We start from the raw sequence: 7,472 nt of genomic DNA on the forward strand, positions 1-7,472 counted from the left end.
CCGGTAGCCCGATGCTTGCCACGTGTCATCAGCCTCAAATGCTGAGCGCCCGATCTTAATGGCTAGTCAGCTTCACGCCACGTGTTAAGTTGCGACCGGACGCACTGCAGTGTAGGACCGAACACACTATCGCTTGGCGTCCGGTCACTTCTAGTAAGGTTCCAGAGGCAGAAATTCACGACCGGACGCGTCCGGTGGCTCATGATCGGACCTAGGCCTACATCAGGTCAACTCAACCTCTCTCCGTTGCTTGCGTCAGCGTACATCACTAGGTGACCGAACGCACCCCCTATGTATCCGGTCCCTCTTTCTCTTCAGCATCCGGTCAAGGGACCAAGGGTGGCCTTCACTGCACGCCACTGACCAGACGCGGGGTCAGAGTTCGGTCAATACAAAACTTCTCCTTTTGACCTTGAACTTCAACACCCTTGATTAAATGTGCCAACCACCAAGTGTATCACCTTGTGCACATATGTTAGCATATTTTCACAAATGTTTTCAAGGGTGTTAGCACTCCACTAGATTCTAAATGCATATGCAATGAGTTAGAGCATCTAGTGGTACTTTGATAACCGTATTTCGATACAAGTTTCACCCCTCTTAATAGTACGGCTATCGATCCTAAATGTGATCACACTCGTTAAGTGTCTCGATCACTTAAACCAAAAAGCTCCTATCAATTTCACCTTTGCCTTGAGCTTTTTATTTTTCTCTTTCTTCTTGTCCAAGTCCAAGCACTTGATCATCACCATGGCATCACCATCATCATGTCATGATCTTCATTTGCTTCACCACTTGGAGTAGTGCTACCTATCTCATAATCACTTTGATAAACTAGGTTAGCACTTAGAGTTTCATCAATTCACCAAAACCAAACTAGAGCTTTCACCCTCCCAACGGTTGGTCACCGGACAGCTAGGGGCGGTGCACCGCTATAGGGGTGGTGGTGACCCCCCTGCTCAACCATCGAAACACCCAGTCTCGAGAAAAATGGGGCGGTGCCACCAGACAGGGTGGTGGTGCCCATGGCGGTGCACCGTCACGCCTGGGGCGGTGCACACCGCCGCTTTTGGTGCCTGCCCACACACCGTGCTGCTCTCAGCCACGACCAACTAGTCACTGGACACAGGAGGGTGGTGCTACCGCCAAGGTAGGGCGGTGCCACCCCAACTCCTCCTTCTCAACCTTGTCTAGCTAGGCATAGTGGTGCACCGGACAGGGGGTGGCGGTGCCCCTAGGGCAGCACCCCAAGCCCGATTTCGCCTCCTTTTCTTCACATTTTCTAACACCTTTGCAAATGTGCTAACACCACCAAGTGTTCACCAACTTGTGCACGTGTGTTAGCTTTTCACAAACATTTCCCAAAGGATTAGTCACTCAATTCACCACGCCACTCGATCCTAACACGTATGCAAAGTTAGATCACTCAAGTGGCACTAGATGACCGATATACAAACAAGTTTGCCCCTCTTAATAGTACGACCATCTATCCTAAACCCGGTCATGCACTTCTCTACACGATCTTTGACCGGTGAAATAAAATGCCCTACAAATATACCTTTGCCTTACGCATTTCATTCTATTTCCTCCGATGTTGATGCTACACATGCACCAACCTTGATCAACAAATGATATGATCCACTTCATATCATCATGTGACCATATTGGTTCATCGATCTTGACCTCACTTGCTCTTCACCGTTGCTTCGGTCCATCAGCGCCAAGTCATCACTCAACTTGCCCTTCACACTTGCAACCGGTCCGTCGAGCCAAGTCGTGTCTTGATGTTCTCCACCTTAGTCACATGACTCCATGTCATGTCTCATATGCAATGAGCTCCTTCATCACATGTGTGAGCTTTGCACCAAGTTCAAGCCATCTAACCTCCATGGCATGCATTGCTCAAACATATGTGCCTGTGGACTAATCACATGTGTATCTCACTTAAACACATATTAGTCCACCAAGGTTGTCACTCAATTACCAAAACCAAACAAGAACCTTTCAGGCGTCAAAGGTGGCCGGCGGTGCTAGAGTGGCTGTCGGTGGGCTGAGGTGGATGGGGGCGGAAGTCGACCCGGTGGACATGCTAAGGAGTGTCGTGGTGGCAGCCCCATCCCCATGGATCGATAGATCCGAAAGCTGGGAGCTTGGATCTGGACTTGGAAGGGGCTGGTGTGCAACAGGGAGGTAGATCGATGGAGGTGCGCCGCCGATGTTGTTGGGGGCAGGGGACGGGTCGGGAGGGTGGGCGAGGTCCATCCTCGTCTCGTAGTAGTGGCTAGAGCTCATTTTAGAAAAAAAATAATGTGTAACTTTTCTAGATAAAAGTATTTTGATAATGTTTCAAAATAAAGTATTTTTATAATTGTTCCTTGGTAAAATTTTTTGGTCCCTGCCCTCTTAACGTAGTTCATTTTACCCCCTCATAGTTGGCATGGTGACATGTAGGCTAAAATCTCAATCTGAATTGCTTAAGTTGAAAAAACAAACGGTTTTAAAAAGTGTGGGGGGTGGGTGGGGGGACAACATCTGTTTTGTTTAGGTGTTTGAGGAAACATGGACTTCGAACATAGTTGGGGGGGGCAAAAGGACTTGTCCAAATATTGTCAACGACCCAAGTGTAAGTTGTGTCTACCCATGGCTCAATCCAACACAACAGTTGTGTCTTGAACTCTAAAAGTCTTGGTTTGACTTTGATAATTAAGTGACAACCTTAGATGGACTAATGCCTTTTATGTGAGATGAATAGGTACTTGGTCCACACACGCTAGGTTGAGCATGTGATGCAAGTGCTCAACGAGTGAAGATGAATGCGTTTATTGTATATGAGACATGATATACTCTCACATAAGGCTAGGCGAACGACCGGTTGCACGAGTGAAGGGCAAGCTAGAGGTTCGGGTGTGATGCACTATCGAGGTGGTGAAGTGCGAGTAGAGGACTTGGTGCCGATGGAGTGAGGCAAAGGTGAAGAGCAAGCAAGGCTACGATCAATAGACCAATAAGGCCACGTGAAGCTATGAAGTGGATCATATCATCATTCCAAGGTGATCAAGTGAAGTGTTGATGATCAAGTGGCTTGATGGAGGGGTGATGGAGGAGCTTCATGCTATGGGCAATGGTCAAGGTAGCATGGTTGGCTACAATTGTCCATGACCATTGTTCAGCATTGGAAGATGAAGATTGAGGTTGGATGATTGTGTGGCGTCACCAACATGAAGTGAAAATAGAACACGCAAGGCAAAGGTATATTTATAGGTTATTTCATTTCACTGGTGTAAGGTTGAGTAGAGAAGTTCTTGATTAGGTTTAGGAAATATAGTACTATCAAGAGGGGCTTTCTTGTTGGCTAATCGGCTATCTAACGCCACTAGGTGATATCTAACTCGTGATGCATTTAGATTGAGTGGCGTGGAAAGGAGAGAGAAAACCTTTGCAAGATGACTTTGAAAATGCCAACTCAAGGTTGAAGGTGTTGGTGATCTTACGCGATAGCATTTGGAATTAGTGCATTTGAAAAAGGTTTTGAAACAGAGCTCGGTGGAGTGTCTCTGCTACCACCGGAATAGTTCAATTATGGCCTGCAAAGACCACCACAGAAAGGGGTACGTACACTGCGTTGTGCTATTTTCTGTGCCTAGAGTTGCATCGGATTTCTAGTGCACCCAAGGTGTGAGGCACTTGAGAAAGCTATCCCAGAGGGGAGAGGGGAGACGTGGCTGGCTAATGCATGAGTGAGAGAGTTCAAACTTGGAGGCATTTTGTTTGGTGTCAGGTAACGAAGTTATCCGGTGCTAGGTTCCGGACCTCTCGTGATAGCCTAGTAGAGAAGTTCTTGGGCCACCAGAATAGTCTAGTGGTGGCCCACGGGAGCCACAAAGAAAGCTGGGCTAGTTAAACAAAGCGCGCACGGGTTCATTGTATTGTGAGCTACAAAGTTATCAATCCTGTTGAGCTCTATAGTTTCTATTTAAATATTGAACTTTGCTACAGCATGCGCGTGCAGTTTTTGATCCATCCGACTGCACATTCCGTTTTTGGTAGGCTCTTCCGCTCCTTTCCTTTTTTTAGCTAAGTTGCTACCGTTACACCATACACGGAAGCAGCTCAATTAAGCTAACTGCTCATCCCCTAATTAACCCGTGGTCCAAGTCGTAACGCACGCATCCGCTCGTTTCTGTAATTCTGTATGCGAGCGCGCCGCACATGGCGCCATCGGCGAGCAGCGATCCCTCTAGTATCTGACGCCGCCGCACATGATAGATCGACGGTCGACAAAGGTTTACGAAGAAATCGACCGGAAGGAAGTATTTGGGTTAAATAGGGCATGTTTGATTTCCTGTCTCTCTTTGGCCGGCACGGCCGGCTGGCCTGGCTATGCCCAGCTACCATGGTGCACCCTCACTTGTTTAATTCAACGAGCCAGGTTGAGTTGGGATCGTGTTTGATAGAACGTATAGATGGATAGCAGAGTATGGTGAGTTGGGATCGTGTTTGATAGAACGTACAGATGGATAGGATCACCTTGCATCCAGAGTATGGTGGCCCTGTCTCTTGTTGGCATTCCGTCGAGCACATACTAGGCGCCGACTAGGGCGTGTTGGCCATGGCTCTGATCGCGTCGCCGTAGCACTCCCGGCGCGCAACCTCGCCCGGTCGACCCCGCCACAGCTGGAGACAGGGGCTGCTGCTTCGGCAAGAAGCGCAAGACCCGTCCGGTGGCCGGAGCCTCTGCCTTCCCGCACGGACGACCGGGAAGTGGAGAAGGCGAAGAAGAAGCAGGATGACCGCGCAGACGACCGGACGACCTCGGCAGCTGCGTGTCGCTCTCGCTCGCCACCGACGAGCGGTCCGAGGCGGCATCGGAGTCGTCGGTCGCGACCAGCTTGGTGGGGAGGAAGCCGGCCAGGAGGCGCCGGGGAGGAAGCTGGCCAGGAGTGGTCGCCGGGGAGGAAGCTGGCCAGGAGGCGCCCGGTCTCTGCCGATCTAGGCCTAGCGTGGCACGACGGCGCCGCCGCGGCCTCCTCGTACGACTTTCGGCGCGGCCGGCTAGGTGGAAGAAAGGGAGCGGTGGATGAAGGACAAGGGGACTCGCAGTGCCGCTCCTACAATTTTGAGGGCGAACTCGTCACGATGGCCCTGAATCACATATAAAATCTTATAATACATGGATGCTAATTTTTATTAAAAAGCAAAAACAAATTCAATGATATATTTTTAATTTAACATGTTTGATAGTTATAAGCAACAATATAAACTAAAACGGTTCATGAGTGACCTGTAAACTATATTTCTCTCAAAATATAAACATCTTGTAAACATTATCGTGGGCCACGAGTGCCAAATAAAATTCAGGTGACTAAAATTTCCCCGATGATCGTAAAAAAAAAGTAAAATAAACAATAGTATATCTGTACTTCTAAAACTAATATGATTACCATAAGAAAGAATAGAACTCTATAATATACATTGCTTCTCATAAAAAGATACTTCTTCGGGCACTTCTTGATGTAGAATTATCAAGGACGGTATTGAGATTAATAATGTCCACTTATGTATAGCACCTTTCTAAGATTCAATAAATTGATCTTCTAGTTTTTTCCATTTTCTTTTATGAGATCTCGACAAATGTTTCTTAAGTAACATTCTAAGATTCTAACACCTAAATTAAAAGAAAAACATGACTATATGAGTACGAGTACTAGAAGTCTGAAATAATTAATTTGGATTTAAAAACGATCATAGGAAAAAAAAATACCTAGGTGCTAGGGCTTGATCGGCTGATGAACTAATGAAGTGATGATTGATAAACTGATGATCGACGGATCCGCCTGATTGCGTCGTCGTTGAGTTGAGCCTATGAGTGCGCCGTTTCCATGTTTCCGGCTCTCCGCGGCGGCCGGCGACGGCGCGGTGGCCGGTGGCGGCGCGACGCGGCTCCGCCTCCAACTCTCCGTGACTCCCTGATATCGTGATCCTTCGCCCTGGGCCCTCGCGTATGTAGTAGACTAGCGGACTGGGGAAGCAAGAGCTCGGCGCTCTGATCCTGAATGTCTCGGGCTGCCTATCAAGTGCCATCAGGACTATAGGGCTGGGTCTACGGTATACCTGGGTCTAGGCCCCTCCCTCCCCTAGGCCCTCGGCCGTCGCACCTCTGGCACCTCTCCTAGGGCCTAGCACTGGGGACTCGGAGGTGACCGGAATACGCCCTTCAGCGTCGTAGCTAGCCGGGCCGTCAGAAAACGAAACCTGATTTCGTTTCCTGAGAGCCAGGTGAGAGTGATTTTTTTTTCATCCGAAGTGTTTTTAACATGTGGAGATGTCCTGTTTTGTAAGCATCGTACGTGACAACGTGCCCCAAACCTTCTCAAATTTTTATCATAGCCTCCACATACGATATCATGACATCTCAACAAGTTTCATGATTTTCGGACTTCGTTTGCTTTTTATAGAATTTAAAAACACTTCGCACGCAAGTTCGCGGTCATGTTTCGTGAACAAAATGTCCTGAAATTTCAGGTTCGTTCCTGGATACGGCCTCACACTACACTTAGTAACATGACTATCATTTTTTGAATCATTAAATTCCTATCGGGTACCTTAGAACGGGGTACCCCAAGTAAACATCAAAAGGGTCGCTAGAGTCCCATCTAATAAATAAAAACTAGAAGGCAAGTCGTGGGCCCCTCACCCGCCACGACCGAGCCCACTGGGTCCTCCTCCTCCTCCTCACCTCGAGCCTCGAGCAGGAGGTCTCGGCATCCTGACGCAAACTCCGCTTCGCCCGAGGCTCTCCGGAGAAAGCCTCGGCAGGGAACGCCGTCTCCACCTCGCCCGAGGCTCTCCACAGAAGGCCTCGGCAGGAGGTGCATTCTCCGTATCGCGCGAGGCCTCTCGCGCGAGGCCTCGGCAAGGAGCCTGATCTCCGTCTCGCGCGAGGCCTCATTCTCCGTACCGCTCGAGGCCGGCTTCGTCCGCAGCCCGTCGCCCCCCACCTTGGTCGATCCCCCCCGACAGCGCGTCACGTCTCATTAATACTTTCAACCACTCCCGCAATCTCAGCCGGACAGTGGCTCAACGCCACAGAATGGCCGATGCGAACCCGAGGTCGCATCAGCGCCATACCGGCCGGGACAGGGACACGGCGGGGATTACTGGCCACTGTGTCCTAACACTGTGTCCACGATCAGCGCCATACCGGCTGGGACAGGGTACGACTGGGGATTACCGGCCACTGTGTCCTAACGCTGTACCCACGATCAGCCGCCCGCACAAGGCCTCGGCACTGTACACCAGGGCCTCAGGTGATCTTGGGGTTCAGTGCCTGCCGAGACCCCCCCCCCCGCAGTGCAAGCCTCGGCACCGACCAAGTCTCAGGCCTCACGCACAGTCTATCCACAGTGGCTTGCACGTTCGCCGCCACGTCCGCTCCGAGGCATTCCCGGGGCTCCCACGACGCACATGATCTG

The sequence above is a fragment of the Miscanthus floridulus genome, chromosome 12, assembly GCF_019320115.1.
Source record: "Miscanthus floridulus cultivar M001 chromosome 12, ASM1932011v1, whole genome shotgun sequence".
Taxonomy (NCBI): domain Eukaryota; kingdom Viridiplantae; phylum Streptophyta; class Magnoliopsida; order Poales; family Poaceae; genus Miscanthus; species Miscanthus floridulus.